At 43.3% G+C, this 18643-nt stretch overlaps 1 protein-coding gene across 2 annotated transcripts in view; it reads right to left on the bottom strand.

Annotated features, from left to right (window-relative positions):
- LOC117360676 (vascular endothelial growth factor receptor kdr-like) overlaps window positions 1–18643 on the bottom strand; it is a 333742-nt gene that overhangs the window by 252480 nt on the left and 62619 nt on the right. The window lies entirely within an intron of this gene.

Genomic DNA, 18643 nt, shown 5'->3' with positions numbered 1-18643 from the left:
ACCAACAGGAAAGTTGACGTTACCCCCCCCCCCCCAAAAAAAAAAAAAACCCACCAACACATTGGGTCACCCCCTCCAGTCATTTTAAAGATTTTTTTTGTAAATGTCAATGATTAAAATTCCAATAAAACATTTCTAGTTAAAAAAAAAAAATAAAAAGTCCCCAGTGATCCAGTGGACCCCAATCCCCAAAGCTCTAGCTCTAGTGGTCCAGTGAGATCCCCCAGCAGGTCCAGACCCTGACTATGACTACCCTAAGGCAGAACCAGACCCAACCCAACCCAATTTGACACTCTCCCCCACCCCCGCCAGAGGCAGGGTCAGACTCGACCTGACCTCCGGCCACGAAGCAAGAATTGGCATCCACAAAGCAGGCAAAGAGACTCCCCTAGTGGCCTAGAAGTCCATCCCGTGGTTCCAACATACCTTAAGGAAACCAAGGAGTCATTAGATACCCCTTCTCTCGACCAACCCTTCTACGTTGCTCCAGACCTGGCATTACTTTTGCCACTGCTAAATGTACCTGACAATTTTTTTTTTTAAATCATACCACAAGATATTTAATAACTGCATTTAAAATGAATTTAAATGCAATCCGTGACAATGGCTTGAGCGTCCACTCCACACTACACCATTAGAGGCTAGGGTGGCACACTAACCCTGTCGCTAATTACCTTTTGCATGGGCATTAGGTTTTGAGCATTGGCCTGTGAGTGAGCTCCTGGGCTGAACCCAAAACCAACCCCTCCCCACCCCCCTTGTGTCCTTGAGGAAAGTCTGCTTATCTCCCCTTGTCTCAGGCACCCATGAAGACACTTATTACACTCTTTATCAAACCTTTTCTTTCTCTTTATTTTTCTCTGTATTTATACATTCATCCCGTGTCGTCAGTTACGACATCAGTAAAATAATAACAGCCACCAAGCTCTACCTACAGTAAGTGATCTTAATCTTGAGTATTTGTCAAACTTTGCAGTCATCTATTTAAAAAATCTTTTTTTTTTAAATTTTTTATTCATTTTCAAACTTACAAGTGCACAAAATAATAATATGAAATACATTCGTACAACACTTGAACATTCTACAATGATATCTTAAACATATAATTTAATTAAATTCCCTCCCCCCTCCCACCACCCTATATTACCAATAACATACCATAATTACATTAAAACACACATTTTTAGACCAATTTTTCTCTACTATCCACCCTCCCCCTCTCTCTATTTATCTATAATAATAAAACGCTAAGCGCGCATGCGCACTCTCACCGCGTGCTTCCCTGATCCCTGTTCTGTCGCGCTGTACCGGCAAGAGTGTGCATGCGCGCTTACTACGTCACCAGGACTCCAGGACGCGCGGAGTGGCGGCTGCCGGGAGGAGGCCTGTCAGCGGAGGGCAGACACTGAAAAGGGCTAAGAAGCCAGCGGGAGCGGCGAAAGCGCGCAAGGCATCGGGCCCCAGCGTCTCCGAGCTGATTGGCATGTCCTTGGCTACCCTGAAGAAGACTCTGGAAGCAGCCGGAGGCGAAGAAGAAGAGCCCTCCGAAAAGCAAGAAAGCGGCAGTGAAGAAAGCGAAAAAAGCGGCAGGGGCCGGAGTGAAAAAGAGTCCGAAGAGGGCCAAGAAGCCGTTGACAACCACCATCAAGAAAACAGCCAAGAGCCCCCAAAAGGCGAAAGCGGTTAAAGCCAAGAAAGAGGCGAAGAGCACGGCTAAAGCCAATAAAAAAAATAAAAAAGCTGACAACCTTTAAACTCTGCCCTTGCCCTTGCACCGTTTCTACCATGGAGGTGAGGCTGCCTGGTTCCCTACCTTGGTGCCAGAGTGGTGAAGTAAAACCTTTTTAAAGCTGCAGGGGGGGGAGAGAAATGCTGCTGCATAGGGGGCAGGGAGAAAGACGGATAGTGGGAGAGAGGGAGACAGAAAGAAAGAAAGACAGACAGACATATATTCTAGCAGGGGGGAGGTACAACAAAGGGAGAAGGGCTGCTGCTGGATAAGGAGAGCAGTGAAGGGGTGGTGGTGGACACAGGGAAGGTAAAAGGGAGAATGGGTGGACAGCCGAGGAAAAAGAAAGACAGAAATACAGAAAGCGGCTAAGGAGAGAGAGAGAAAGAAAGAAATAAAGACAAACACACACACATATATTCTAGCACCCGTTAATGTAACGGGCTATAAGACTAGTATATATATATACCATCAGAAAAAAGAAAAATGATGCCTATTCATTACAATAATTAACTAATGGCCCCCAGATCTTTAAGAAATTTTTATAATTACCTTTTTGTACAGCAATTAATCTTTCTAGTTTAAAAATATGACACAAAGAATTCCACCAATAATCTTAAATAATTAAGATTATTATAATTTTTCCAGTTGTTAGTAATATGCTGAATAGCAACCCCCGTCATAATCATTAGAAGTTTGTTGTTATGCGCTGATAATTGCCTTTTTTTCCTCACAGACATACCAAACAGAACAGTATCATAAGATAGTGCAACATGGTTTTCTAATAAGCAATTTATTTGAGTCCAAAATGAATTCCAAAAGTTCTTAATGCAGGGACAATAAAAAATTAGATGATCCAATGTCCCCGCTTCCAGATTACAATGCCAGCATCTATTAGACCTAGAACTATCCAACTTTTGTAAACGAACTGGGGTCCAAAAAGCTCTATGTAATAAAAAGAACCAAGTTTGTCTCATAGAAGCCGACACTGTACATCTCATTCTCCAAGACCAAATTCGTGGCCATTGAGAAGCAGAAATTTGATGCTTAATCTCAATGCTCCAAATGTCTCTCAGACCAGTTTTTGGCTTTTTATTAAGAAATCCAGATAATAATTTATACCACTGCGCGGCTTGATGTCCCAGGAAGTCTGCCTGGAAACATAAGAACTCCAAGCTATATTGAGTACTAAGAGTTTTCCATTCAGGGAACCCCCACCTGAATAGCCTGCTTCAGTTGCAACCATTTAAAACTTTGTGACTTATTAAGACCAAATCGAATCTGCAAGTGTGAAATATCTTGAAATGTGCAACAAAAAATTACAAAACATAGCAAGAGAGCAAATAACACAGATTATAAAAATAAAAAATACAGACGTTGCCCCCTCTCCCCCATTAAATATCGATATCGGTGCTCAGGCCACCCACTTATCGTGCCCTATCCCTTTCACAGACATTGTTTCCTAGCTAGGCCCAACCAGAAAATCCATCTCGAACTTCATTCAAGCATGTAAACAGCTGCACTGAACCATGGTGCATGAAACAATAGAGAGAACAGCATAGAATTATTTGTCAGTGGGTGAAGCAACCAGCTGTGCCGGGTTTCAGCTTCAGTGGGCCTGAACACTCCACAGTGCAAGCTATACACTGCAGGGCACTTCTGTCCAGGTCTGCAGAGCTGAAACAAGACATGACCAGACAATGCCGGAGCCACACAGACATGTGACAAAGACAGAACTGCCTTCACAAAAGGATTTCCCCCTCAAAAATACCAAAAGAGAGAAAAATATACCCGGTCTTGGGACTTCTGTGGGTTTTTAACCAGTTACTATCTGAACCACTCACAACCTACCCCCCCTTGACTGTAAAGATCATGGCATCCGTGTACGAGGAGGTGTGGAAAAGTGCTCAGTCAATCCAAGAAGAGAATGACGTGGATATGGTTCAATCAATGATCTGAAACAAGGTCAAAACAGGGAATTTCGTTTCTGCAATTTGACACTTAACGAAATAAGATCACACTCTTTTCAGCTACAGTGGCAAAAGAACACTCAGAATTTAGGAAGTTGGTTGGGCTGACAACTTTTCAGCACCCCCTCATACTATTTGGGTTTCTGCCAGGTACTTGAAACCCTTGTAATCATGGATTGGCCATGATTGGAGACAGGATACTAGGCTAGATGGACCATTGGTCTGACCCACTTTGGCTTTTCTTATGTTCTTATGTGAACCAAGCATAGGACAATCAATCCATTGTGACATCGCAGTTGGCTCTTATTGGTGGAATGAGGCATTATGACATCACAGTATTAACTTTGGCTACCAGAGAGTGAAACTCTTCACACTATCAGGGGTTGCTGAAAAGTTAGCCCAACCAAGAAGAGAATGATGTGGATGTGGTTCAATCAATGATCTGAAATGATGTCAAAACATAGAATTTTGTTTCTGCAATTTGGTACTTAATGAAATAAGATAACACTCTTTTCAGTTACAATGACAAAATAATGCTCAGAATTTAGGAAGTTGGTGGGTTGGGCTGAGAACTTTTCAACACCCCTCATATGTAATAAAAGTGAGCCAAGTATAGGACGATCAAGCCATTGTGACATCACTGATGAGGTTGGATCTTATTGGTGGAATGAAGCATTATGACATCACAATCTCTGCTCTGCTTCCTAAAGACTGAAACTCGTCACACTTCCAGGGGGTGCTGAAAAGTTCTCAAGAAGAGAATGACATGGATATGGTTCGATCAATGATCCGAAACAATGTCAAAATATAGAATTTTGTTTCTGCAATTTGGTACTTAATGAAATAAGATAACACTCTTTTCAGTTACAATGACAAAATAATGCTCAGAATTTAGGAAGTTGGTAGGTTGGCCTGAGAACCTTTCAGCACCCCCTGGTACGTCAACATCTGAGAATGAAATAGGAAAGGAGGAAATGTTAATTTCTCACTATAATGCACTAGTGATTCCATGATTGCAGAGATGCCAAGTTACTCAGTTCCAGGCCGGAAAGTTTTTGGCCAAACCTAGTTTTTTTAATTTACATCCCAAAGCAGTGTGAGATTTCTTCTGTCTGATCCTGTCCATTAAAATCAGTGCTACATTTCCCATAAAGCTTACTGCCCGCGTCGGCTCCGGCACGCTCTCTCGTGTCACTTCTTCTCCGCTGCTCGCTCCAGAGTTAAAAAGGTACGGGAAAGGGGCGTGGGGTGCGCAACAGGTGGGGGAATGGGGAGGGGGAGCGGAGAGGAGGCGGGGAGCTGGGCCCTGAGGAAGACCCCACCCCCCTTATTACACCACTGCGCAGAACCTCAGGGTCCTGGGGCTGTACTTCTATCCATCACACTCCCTTTCTTGTGATGTTCTCTTTATTCCTTTCTTAATAAGTCCTAACATTCTATTTGCTTTTTGGGCTACCACTGCGCACTGCGCAGAAGATTTTCTTGACATCTTCCTTGGCCATTCGCTGAACCGACTCTTGTTGAGTCGGTTCAGCGAATGGCCACCAGGATGGTCTCAGGTCTCAAGGATCTCCCGTATGAGGAACGACTGGGTAAGTTGCAGCTGTACTTACTCGAGGAACGCAGAGAGAGGGGAGACATGATCGAGACGTTCAAATATGTCACAGGCCGTATCGAGGTGGAAAAAGATATCTTTTTCCTTAAAGGACCTACGGCAACAAGAGGGCATCCATTGAAAATCAGGGCTGGGAAATTTCATGGTGACACCAGAAAATATTTCTTCACCGAAAGGGTGGTTGACCGCTGGAATAATCTTCCACTGCAGGTAATTGAGGCCAGCAGTGTGCCAGATTTTAAGAAAAGATGGGATTGGCATGTGGGATCTCTTCATGGAGGTAGTTAGGGGGTGGGCCATTAGGGTGGGCAGACTAGATGGGCCGTGGCCCTTTTCTGCTGTCATGTTCTATGTTTCTATTTGGCATGTGGGATCTCTTCATGGAAGTAGTTAGGGGGTGGGCCATTAGTGTGGGCAGAATAGATGGGGCGTGGCCCTTTTCTGACATCATGTTCTATGTTTCTATTTGGCATGTGGGATCTCTTCATGGAAGTAGTTAGGGGGTGGGCCATTAGGGTGGGCAGACTAGATGGGCCGTGGCCCTTTTCTGCCGTCATGTTCTATGTTTCTATGAAGCAGCGGTCTCCAACCTTTTTCATGCAAAGGGCTGTGGTGTGAAGACGAGAAAGCCCTCAGGGCCACCAAAAGATACACATACTACTAATTTTGTAAGCCATCTTGACCTACTTGTTCAGACTGGGTACTAAACATTAAAAAAATAATACCAACATCAATGGTACACTACTTCAAGTGTATATTTTTAAAACTCCCTTTATTTGGGATTGTCTTCAGTGGCAAATTACCAGAAGAACATAAGAATTGTCGCTGCTGGGTCAGACCTGTGATCCCAGTAGTCCGCTCACGCGGCGGCCCTCTGAAACGCTCGAGTAACACACTGAAGAGGTCGTTTGCAGATACTACATCAAGTGGTCAAGATTGAAATTTACAGAATTTAAAGAGCATTTACAGAATTTAAAGAGCATTTCATCCGACTGTTTGAGGGTTGCAGTGGAGGACTTCGGAGGCCGCATGCACATTGCAGACCATTGTTATAAAGTCTTTTTCAGGGTAAGCCCCCTCTCTGGTACCGTTCGTGCTTAGAAGAATTCACTTATTTCCTGGACTCTCCTCAAATGGTAACTGATCTGATTTGGAAGGAAACCAGGGCAGAAGCAGCCTTAAATTGCCGGGCTACAAGATCACGGGCTCCCCAGTAAGCCAAGGGTGACCTGAATGGGGGAATGGACCATGGTTAAAACCCACACTTCAGTGAGCTTGAGAGAGGATCTCATTTAGAATATTGTGTGCAATTCTGGAGGCCACACCTTCAAAAAGGTATAAACAGGATGGAGTTGGTCCAGAAAAGGCTACAAGTGTGGTCGGTGGTCTTTGTCATTAGGTGTATGGGGACAGACTTAAAGATCTCAATCTGTGCACTTTGGAGGAAAGGCGGGAGAGGGGAGATCTGTTTAAATACCTACGTAATGTAAATGCTCATGAGTCGAGTCTCTTGACTTGATCTTATGCCCTCTCATTGCAGAGTTTCCTTTCGAATTGAAGAGGTGACAGGCTCAGAAGTAATCTAAGGAAATACTTTTTTTACAGAAAGGGTGGTAGATGGGTAGAACAGTCTCCCGGAAGAGGTGGTGGAGACAGAGACTGTGTCTAAATTCAAGAAAGCATGGAATAGGTACATGAGCTCTCTTAGAGAGAGGAAGAGATAATGGGCCGACTAGATGGGCCATTCGGCCTTTATCAGCCATCATGTTTCTATATGCAGGGAGGTTCATGAGAATTGGATTTCTCAATAAGCAGAATAAACAATCATTCTATTAGCAAAGCATTGTCCTGCCACCGGTGGGATCCTGCACAGCCCCGTCCTTATGTTACACCAACATCAAGGGGGGAGCCCTATTGGCCCTCAACAACTTGCTATTTTGTAAGGGAACCACTGCCTCACCCCCAGCTTTTTCAATGCCTAGGGTCAACCAGAGGGTTGCTGCTGATGCTCCTGTTTACTGTTGCCTCTGCTATACCTTAGGTGAAATATCAGGGCTTGAGCCTAGAGTCATATCTGTTTTGTCCTGAAGCTACATGGACCCACGAGCCCAACAGTTCTCTTCTAGTAACTGAAGAATGAGCTGTTTATCAACATCCTACAAGAATGCAACAGGTTCGTACTTCGTATTCTACTGGGCATCTTGATGTCCAGTTGCTTCTTATCAACGAAAGAATAAGAGCAGTTCAGAAGAGGCCTGGATTTACTGTCTGCCTAGGCACACTAAGCCTGTGCCTCGGGTGCAGAAATCAGGTGATGGCATGCAGAGCAAAGCCTTAGCTGCCCCTTAGGTTCCGTTTGTGGGCTACAGCATCTGTGGGGCCGATGAGTAAGGAGTACTTTTCACACTTTCTTCCTGTGGCCTTTTGGGGCTGCTAAGCCTCCTTCTAAATTTGGCACTCTCTGATGCCAAAGACCAAGGTGAGTGAAAGCAGCGATCAAACATCCCAGAGAGCTCCTACATTCTAGGAGGGGCATCATGAAGGTTCATGTTGGCTGAGCTGTGCAGCGGTCCTCTTAACCAGTTGGAGCTCAGTAAGTTTGCCAGTGCTTCCGACATAGCTTCCCTGCTGCTGTAGAAGACCTTCAGTTTCCTCACCTCTTGAGGCAGCCCACTGGACTGAAAAGAGCTCACTGCCAGCAGCCCCTAGATACGGTCCAAAGGACTGAAGTACCAACAGCATTAGTGCAAGAGAATTAAGTGACCAAAGCAGGAGTGATTCACTTTCCTACCACCTTTTTTGATATGTGGAATATAACTGACCTGGGCTTCCAAAATGGTGTTTGGAAACATCCATGCATGCTTTAAATTCTTAACATTTGCAGCTGCTTCATTTAGCTTTTATTTTTTATTTTTGTTACTATTTTCCTCATATTATCACAGTAGCATAGGGTTGCCAAATTTCCTCTTTAAAAAAAGAGGACACCCGCCCCAGCCCTGCCCCTCTCTACCCCCAGCTCCACCCCACACGAACCTTATCTCCTCCAAGCTCAGGGCCACGTCTGGAGGGCCTCTGCACATGTGCGATGACATCCCATACACGCATGCATGCGTGTGATGTCATCACATCGACATCCGTGCTTGCGCAGAGGTCTTTCAAATACGGCCCCGAACTCGGGGCAAGGCATTCCAAAACCCGGATAAACTGCCAGGTTTCGGAAAGTCCTCTACCCTTTCATGACTTTGAAGTGAAAAATCGCGAATGTGTTACATACAAAATTGGCAATAAGAAATTGTTTCCAAACTAGCAGACTTTTAGCCTCAGATGAACTCCTGTGAACCGCTTGCAAGGTTATGATTCAGTGAAAGCCAGAGGAGTGGGAGCCAAGGGAGTCGGCACTGCAAAGGGGCCAATTTACCGAAGGATGACACACCGCGACAATGATACCGAAAAGGCACTGATTTATTGCTGTTTCATCTTTGAAATCTACCTTGGTAACATCAAAACACTAGCAAAGACAGATGCCTGTTTGTTGGAGCTTAAACTTCAAATATGCTCCTAAGAATCTTGTAAACGCAAAAGCAACATTTGCCAAGCTGATACCTGACCTCTAGCAGAGGTCTTGCTCATAAGAAAAATAAAATTCCTCTTGCACTGAACTGTGCATAAATCTATGAGGAAAAGAGGTGGGGGGGAGGAAGGGGGACTACAGACTTTGACCTATTAGCGGAGGTTCATAGACAATTGCGCGCAAGACAATCGCGCGCGGACAACTGAGCGCAAGACAAATGAGCGGAAGACAATTCAGCGTTAAGACAAGTGAGCGCGAAGACAACCTCGCGTAAGACATTTGAGCACAAGACAATTGAGCGCAAATTATTTTCGGTAATGTGCACGAGCGGGACAACTGAGCGCAAGACAACTGAGCGCCGGCAGTTGAGCGCAAGACAACTCAGCACAAGAGAACTCAGCGCAAGACAACTGAGCGCCGGCAGGTGAGCGCAGGCAGCGAAAGGAAGGCGGGCTGTTCGGAGGACATATATAATGTGGAAACGTAACCATAGTAACGAAAATGCATTCATGTGACTTATATTGAAATGCTGTTGGGAGAATATATATAATGAGGAAACGTAACCATAGTAACGAAAATGCATTCACGTGACTTATATTGAAAACGCAAAGAGTCAAGGGAATCATACTGAACACGCGTTGCCGTGATCATGTGTTCACGTGCTATATGTGCGTGTGTCCTTCGTTCGCCAAGCGGCCTCTAGTGGCTCGCTGAATGCGCTGAATTGTCATTGCGCTCAGTTATCTTGCGCTAAGTTGTCTTGCGCTCAGTTATCGTTGCGCTCAATTGTCTTGCGCGGAGATATAGTTGCGCGTAATTGTCTTTAGCACAATTGTCTGTGAGCGCAATTGTGTTAGCGCTGAGTTGTCTGCGCGTTTTTGTCCACGCGCGATTGTCTTGCGCGCTTTTGACCTGTCACCATTAGCGGAGCGTGCCAACTCAGGATCTCTTTGAAAAGCACAGCATCTGTCTTGTCTTTGAGCTGCGCTGGCAATACGTCCGCTGGGTTCTTTCATACCCGCTGCGCCATGTTGTCATCAGTGGCCAGGCTGCTCACCCTTTCCAGCTTTCCGGGTCCACTGAGCGATGACACATGAAACCGCTAACCGACACATTTTCCAGAAATAGGCAGAAAGTCCTTCAATGAAGAGAGCGTAAATCTCTCCAGCAACACAGGCTGAAAACAAAACATTTCCAGAAGGAATACGGCACCGGCTCCTAAGGGCCATTTCAAAGTTTTGCTTCCAGGATGTCCTGGGAAAAACGGGTGGCAACGGGGACTCTCTCTTATTTCCGCAGAACCCAGAACCAGAGAGTCAGTCTAGCAATGCTCCAAGATTTGAAGTTATTTCTAAAGCTTTCAGCGACTAAGGGCTCCTTTTAGTAAGGTGCGCTAGCGTTTTTAGCGCAGGCACGAAATTACCGCACGGTACGCTTCTAGAATAAAGCCAGCTCAATGCTGGCGTTAAGGTCTAGCGCGCACGGCAATTTAGCGTGCGCTATTCCGCGCGTTAAGGCCCTAACGCACCTTAGTAAAAGGGGCCCTTAGCTTAACAAACTCAATTACCCTATTCAACCAACAACGAAGGTTCTAGGGGTAATACTGGACCAGGGTCTAACTATGAAAGACCATGTAGACTCCCTAGTCAGAAAAGGATTTTTTACCCTCTGGAAACTTAGGTCCATTAGAGCATACTTCGACACCTCAGCATTCAGAATTCTGGTACAATCCCTAATACTAAGCCACCTTGATTATTGCAACATTACCCATCTGGCAATCTCTCGGAAGCAAATGCAGAGACTACAACTTATACAAAATGCAGCAGTCAGGTTGATCTTCGGGTTGAAGAAGTCCGACCACATAACCCCTTCCTACCGACTCCTGCACTGGCTGCCAATGGAGGCTCGCACGAAGTTCAAGCTAGGATGTCTCTGCTTTAAGGTATTATCAGGTCTAGCCCCTAAATATATAATAGACCTCTTCTCATTCCCAACTAACAGACACGAGAGAAGCACACACCTGAAATTTGTTTCCCCACCGGCTAGAGGATGCAAATTTAAGAGACACCATCAACAACTTCTATCGTACCAAGCAGCCTTATGGGGCAAAGACCTAGGAAAACTTATCACACACTCAAACAACTATAGCGAATTTAGGAGACACCTAAAAACATACCTGTTCTTGAATTACATAGGTGACGAACAAGGACAATAGCCCCCTTCGTAATTCCACCCATATCTAATCTTGCAAACTGTTAACCTCTAACCTCTAAACTATGAATGTCCCAATCAATTAATGAAACTTTTCTAACTCATTGTAAATAGCACGGAACTTCCCGGTCCGGCAGTACATAAACTGTTGTTATCATTAATGTTGTTAATATCAGATGGTCACTGTTATACTCTGTAATCCACCGACTGTACAGTTTCACCTCACTGTAAACCGCCTAGAAGTCGCAAGATTGTTGGCGGTATATAAGAATAAAGTTATTATTATTATTATTCAGTGTCGCTGTTACGTAACAGCGACATTGAATTAGCTAAGTTGCTTAAACCAGTGTTCTTCAGACACCGGTCCATAGAAATTTCCTGCCGGTCCACAGGGCCAGCACGTGCATCAGGCCCAAAACAGTGTTCTTCAACCGCCGGTCCACGGTGCGATCGATGCGGCGTTATCTTCGAGCCAGCTCCCTCTTCCTCACTGATTCAGTGCACAAAGACACGGGCAGTGGCTCCTACGGGCATCCTGCGCCTGAACCGGAAGCCTTCTCTCTGACGTTGCAACGTCAGGGGAAAGGCTTCCAGATGAGGCACGTGACGTGCAAGGTGCAATTAGTACTATTATGGGGGCGGGGTCTAGGGTGGAGATTGGATAGAGATGGGCGGGGTCTGGCCCACGACTTAGCCCAGTGTTCTTCAACCGCCTGTCCACGGATCAATGCCGGTCCACAGAATAATTCTTTTATTTCTGCCGGTCCATAGGTGTAAAAAGGTTGAAAAACACTGGCTTAAACCTTTAAGGGGAATTAATTGAAATGAATTGCAAATGAATTAGAAGATAAATTAGATATGTTGAAGAAGCAAATGTGATCCATGAAGAGAAATTTTATTCTATTTAATTGCCAGCACGAAAAAAATATAACAAAAAGCACAATAATTTTAAAAAATACAAAAGGCATAAAAGACAAAAAAGGTGAAGCAAATTAGATTTTGTTAGTAAATGCACGATTGGGTGAGCCAGTGACGAGTGCTGTATCAGACAGGTGGCGTTCTGAGATTCCCCACGTGGGTTTTAAGCACGCTTTATCAGATGGTGGCATGATATAATGTGAGGAATCCTCCAAAAACACATTCACAAGACAATCTACGGCAGGGGTGTCAAAGTCCCTCCTGGAAGGCCGCAATCCAATCGGGTTTTCAGGATTTCCCCAATGAATATGCATTGAAAGCAGTGCATGCCAACAGATCTCATGCATATTCATTGGGGGAAATCCTGAAAACCCGACTGGATTGCGGCCCTCCAGAAGGGACTTTGACACCCCTGGTCTATGGTCTCTATCAACATCACTGATTTCCTACTTTTTAAAGATAAAGTTCAATTTCACCCAGATTTTTCTAGACCTCACAGGACTTTTCTAAGTCTTTGACACCATGTTTGTTTAGGTTGCTAATCTCTTCATAAAAGTCCCTTCTAAATGTATTTATTAATTCAATGATAACATATTTTCCTTTGATTGCCTTTAGAGGAAGAAATTTTTAGCATCCAGGGAGCAACCAGCCCTTAATCCATTGTGATTGCAGGTTGGGGTTTTCCAATAAGTTCACAATGGTATAGATTTATTATTATTTAGGGCTCCTTTTATGCGGTTTAACGCGCGTAATAGACACATTGAGCTGGCGTTAGTTCTAAAAAGCTGCGTGCGCTAAAACCGCTAACGCATCTTCGTAAAAGGAGCCCTTAGTCTGTAAGTCAACTTTTTTTCAGGCTTGGGTCATTCATAATGACATAGTAAATGACGGCAGATAAAGACCTGAACGGTCCATCCAGTCTGCCCATAAGTTATACCCATTAAAAAAAATATATGATTAAATGAACTTGTCTCTTCTTTGATATCTCTGGGTCATAGACTGTAAAGTCCACCTGGTATTGTCCTAGGTTCCATCTAATCAAGCCATTGTGACATCACTGCTGAGGTTGGCTCTTAGGCATTGGTGGAATGAGGCATTATGACATCACAATCTCAGCTCTGGAATGTTGCTACTCTTTGGGTTTCTGCCAGGTAACATAGTAAATGATGGCAGATAAAGACCTGAATAGTCCATCCAATCAGCCCATTAGTTAGACCCATTACAAATGCATGAATAACTTGTCTCTTCTTTGATATTTCTGGGTCATAGACTGTAAAGTCCACCTGGTATTGTCCTAGGTTCCAAATGCTGACGTTGCCGTCCAAGCTCTCTCCAGCCTATCCATTCATTCCGTTGTTTGCAGGATATCTACCATAAAGTCTGGCCAGTAACATCCTCATGGTCCACCTTAGTGGAGTTTCCATTGAGGCCCTCCCCAGCCCATTCATTTCCTAGGGTTCATAGACAATGGCGCGAAAGACAAAGGCACGTGCCGACAACTGAGCGCAAGATGGAGGTGTGCGCCGAAGAAAATTACAGTTTTTAGGGGCTCCGACTTAATAGACATCGCACCGGCGTTATGGGGGGTTTGGGGGGTTGTAACCCTTCACATTTTACTGTAAACTTAACTGTTTCCCTAAAAACAGGGAAAAAGTGAAGTTTTCAGTAAAATGTGGGGGGTTACAACCCCCCAAATCCCCCACAACACCCCCACAATGCGGCGCGATGTCTATTAAGTAAAGTGGGGGGGTTCCCCAACAAAACCCCCCATCGGAGCCCTAAAAACAGTAATTTTGAGCGGCGCGCGCCTCCACGCTGCGCTCAATTGTCTGGGCGCGCCTTTGTCCCGGCGCGCTTTTGACCTGACACCATTTCCTAGTTTTGAAAGGTATGGAATCACTATTCACTAACTGTAGTTCTGAGAGTTTAGAGAATAATTATTTTTTTTCCCCCCTTATTCCAGGTAAGGTGTGGGGTTTTTTTTTTTTGTATTATTTTGATTTTATTAACTCTGATGCATTTCCTGGCAACATGTCTTTAATATTATATTTTGTGAAAACCTTATTAAAAAAGTAAACTTTAAAACCAGCTAATTAAAACTGCAGAACCCAGTGCCCAGATTCCAGTGTGTTAATATGAGGAGCCTGGACGTCATAGTTACCAAGGTAGCGAGGATGAAAGAAGACCAGAGGTCCGTCAATTCTAATTGCCCACCAGCTCTCTCCATGGTAGTCAAGAGAAGGCGGCATGTGGGAGGAAAGCAGATGTTGCAGAAAAGTGCCTGAATTAGATTTCATATTATCAACTGCATTTATTTTTCTTCTGAGACTTTTAATATAACAGACCATGGGGTAGCAGTGCAATGGGTTTTTTTTTCTGTTGCTAATTCCATCCCCTCCGCTATTGCCATCAACTTGCTGTATAACAATGAGCAAACCCTTTAACCTTCCTCCTACTAAGATGGCATCCTGTCTGCAACAGGAACCTTAGACCATTTTAATTGATGCATCTTTGACAGTAGTAGCGGAATAAAAAAAAAAAAAAACTGGACAAGAAACAGAGTACTGAATTTGGCAGCCAAAGATAAAACTGGCTAAAAAGATCACTCAGAGAATAGTTAAGCTCTGGAACGTGTTGCCAGAGGTTGTGGTAAAAGCGAATAGCGTAGCTGGTTTTAAGAAAGGTTTGGACAAATTCCTGGAGGAAAAGTCCCTAGTCTGTTATTAAGACATGAGGAAAGCCTCTGCTTGGAATGTTGCTACTCTGGGGATTCCGGAATCTTGCCACTCTTTGGGGATTCCGCATAGAATGTTGCTACTATTTGAGATTCTGGAATGTTGGTACTCTTTGGGTTTTGGCCAGGTACTATTGATCTGGAATGGCCACCATGAGAATGGGCTACTGGGCATGATGGACCATTGGTCTGATCCAGTAAGGCTATTCTTAAGCTCTTATCATCATAGCTACATATGCCAACTTCCAGTATTTCCAAGAATCAGTCCTAAAAAAACTGGGAATATTTTCTATTGTGTGATGCGCCCGCCAATCTTGTGTGATTCCCACTGGATTGTAGCTCAGAAATTTCTCCTGCATGGGCCACCAGGTTTTGAGAAATAAATTGGTGCCTAATCCGAAGAAAACTAAAACAGTGCGGGAGGGTTGATCTTCCCTTGCAGCTTTGAGGCCAATTTGATAAATGTGACCCGTATTTAGTCTCTAGATCAGGGGTGGGGAACGAGGGCCGTAATCCAGTCGGGTTTTCAGGATTTCCCCAGCAAATATGCGTGAGATCTATTGGCATGCACTGCCTCCATTGTATGCAAATAGAGCTCATGCAGATTCATTGAGGAAATCCTGAAAACCCGACTGGATTGCAGCCCTCATTCCCCACCTCTGCTCCAGATGTTGCCAATTTATTCTATATAGATTTCAATAATCACAGCTCTTATAGCAAGTAACTAATATCTAAATAATGCTCTTATTAAAGTGTGAAGTGCTCAGACCTTATAACCTGTGTTTTTAGTGTTATCACCAAAACGAGGTTAACAAGGGGACCATCATTGCCTTCACTGTCCCCCGACCACCTGCATTGTATAAACAAACTTTCAACGTAATTTGTTCATAATGATGAAAAATGTACTTATCTTTGCCAGGTGGTAGTTGTTAATGTTGAACCTCGTTCAAACAAACATAAACCAAGTGATGTGACATTAAAAATTTTTTCTCTATATGTGCGATTCAATTTATGGTCCTTGTCCCCCCAACCCAGGTTTCGTCTCTTCGTCAGGGAGGGACATTGATGCTATTACTGGCTCACTAGGATTAGACCGGACCAAAGAGTGGTCTTATTCTATAAATAAGACAGTGACATCGTAAATGACGGCAGATAAAGGCCCGAATAGTCCATCCAGCCTGCTCAATAGTCACATGCATAATATATTTAAGATTAAATTAAAAAAAAAAAAAAATTTATATTCTGCATATCCTACAATTCTATGTGAATTACAAATTATTCAGGTACTCAAGCATTATCTCTAACTGTCCTGGTGGGCTCCCACTCTGTCTAATTTACCTGGGGCAATGGGGATTAAGTAACTTGCCCAAGGTCACAAGGAGCAATGCGGGATTTGAACCCACAACCGCAGGGTGTCGATGCTGTAGCTCTAACCACTGCACCATTTTTCTTTGATATGTCTGCGACATAGACTGTAGAAGCCTTCCCAGCACTGTCCTCATGTTCCAAATTACTGGGGTTTTCATTGAAGCCCTCCCTAGCCCATCCTAAAAGGAATTGCCATATATGGGATGCAGACAGTGCAAGACTGCCCATTACTGGCTTTAGTTCTTCATTTTATTCCATTTATTTTCTAATTAGAGATTCTCTGTGTTCATCTCATGCTTTCTTGAATTCCAACACTGATTTTGCCTCTGCCACCTCCCTTGGAAGGGCATCAAGTCAACCATCCTCTATGGCTCCTGACATTACTCCTAAGTCTACCACCCCACAACTTCAATTCATGTCCTTTAGTTTTACCATTTTTCCTTCTCTGGAAAAGATTTGTTTCTATATTAATATCTTTCAAGTATTTAAAACACTATCTACCAACGAACCTCAATTTATAGATCGGTTACTAATCCCATACAACACGACACGTTCTCTCCAATCCACAACTCAGGGGTTGCTAATGGTTCCTTCTTTGAAAATTATTGGAACCAGACGCCATGATATATATTCAGTAATGGCCCCTTTAACCTGGAACGCCCTGCCTTTATATATCAGAGAAGTTAAAGATCTCAGCAGATTCAAAAATAATTTAAAAACTTTTCTCTTTAAAGACGCATTTAATCTTTAAATAATCCATTTTTTTTTTTTTAAGTTCAATAAGTTTTTATTAAGGTTTTACAAAAAAACAGAAAGTAATAGAGCTAATAATCTTAATCCCACTCCTCATGTTCTCTCCTTATTTGGCTTTTTCTTTTCTTTTCAAATGAATAATATTAATTTTGTAACTGTTTCCCTTTCTTTTTTCCTTCCCTTATGTATCTGAGTCTGTCTGTTTTGTTAGTCTGTTTTTATCCCCTTTTAAAATTGTATAAATAACTCTAGATCTATCTTATACTTTACTGTTACTCGCTTAGTATGTAATAAGCGATTTATCAAATTTAAATAAAACTTGAAAACTTGAACTTGTATTTAAAGGTCTGTATCATATTATAAGAACATAAGAGTTGTCACACTGGGACAGACTGAAGGTCCATCAAACCAAGCATCCTGTTTCCAACAGTGGCCAACCCAGGTCCCAAGTACCTAGCTAGATCCCAAGGAGTAAGACAGAATTTATGCTGCTTATCCTAGGAATAAGCAGTGGATTTCCCTAAGTCATCTCAATAATGGCCTATGGAGTTCTATTTTAGGAAATTATCCAAATCTTTTTTAAACCCTGCTAAGCTAACTGATTTCATCACATTCTCTGGCAACGAATTTCAGAGTTTAATTACACGTTGTGTGAAGAAATATTTTCTCCAGTTTGTTTTAAATCTACTACTTAATAGTTTCATCGCATGCCCCTTAGTCCTAGTATTTTGGAAAGAGTTAAGCGAGTCACATCTATCCTGTCCACACCACTCAGTATTTTATAGACCTCTATCGTATCACCTCGGATCCATCTTTCGCCTTTCCTCAAAGGGAAGTTATCCCATCCCTTTTATCATTTTCTGTGCCCTTCTCTGTACCTTTTCTAATTCTGCTATAACTCTTTTGAGATACAACGACCAGAATTGCACGCAGTGATAATGCATAAAACATTCTTACAATAAAATCATGAAATCATTTATCCCCCAAAACATATGTGAATAAATAGATATTTAACATCTTGCAAAAACATGAGATAGCCCTGCTGCATCTGAAGTCAGTGTCAATAAAAGTATGGAATAACTTGTAAATTTCATGTACATCATTCTCTTCTTGGTTGGGCTGAAAACTTTTCAGCAGCCCCTTGTATATACTGTATATTTAAAAGAAATTACAGAAGGACATAAGAATTGCCATACTAGGACAGACTGAACTAGAGAATGACACAGGGACAAATTTGTCATTATCCCTAACCCATTCCTGTAAGCTCTGCCTTAACCGCACATGCCTCGAACACTTATGATTTTAAAGTGTTTGAGGCTTGTGCAGATGAGGACGGAGCTTAGGCATTGGTGGAATGAGGCATTATGACATCACAATCTGAGCTCTAGAATGTTGCTACTTAGGATTTTAAAGTGTTTGAGGCTTGTGCAGATGAGGACGGAGCTTAGGCATTGGTGGAATGAGGCATTATGACATCACAATCTGAGCGCTAGAATGTTGCTACTTAGGATTTTAAAGTGTTTGAGGCTTGTGCAGATGAGGACGGAGCTTAGGCATTGGTGGAATGAGGCATTATGACATCACAATCTGAGCGCTAGAATGTTGCTACTTAGGATTTTAAAGTGTTTGAGGCTTGTGCAGATGAGGACGGAGCTTAGGCATTGGTGGAATGAGGCATTATGACATCACAATCTGAGCTCTCGAATGTTGCTACTTAGGATTTTAAAGTGTTTGAGGCTTGTGCAGATCAGGATGGAGTTTGCAGGAATGGGGC

This window comes from Geotrypetes seraphini, chromosome 5 (genome assembly GCF_902459505.1).
Source record: "Geotrypetes seraphini chromosome 5, aGeoSer1.1, whole genome shotgun sequence".
NCBI lineage: Eukaryota > Metazoa > Chordata > Amphibia > Gymnophiona > Dermophiidae > Geotrypetes > Geotrypetes seraphini.
The sequence above is the reverse complement of the archived record's forward strand: the minus strand, read 5'-3'. Positions and strand labels throughout refer to the sequence as shown.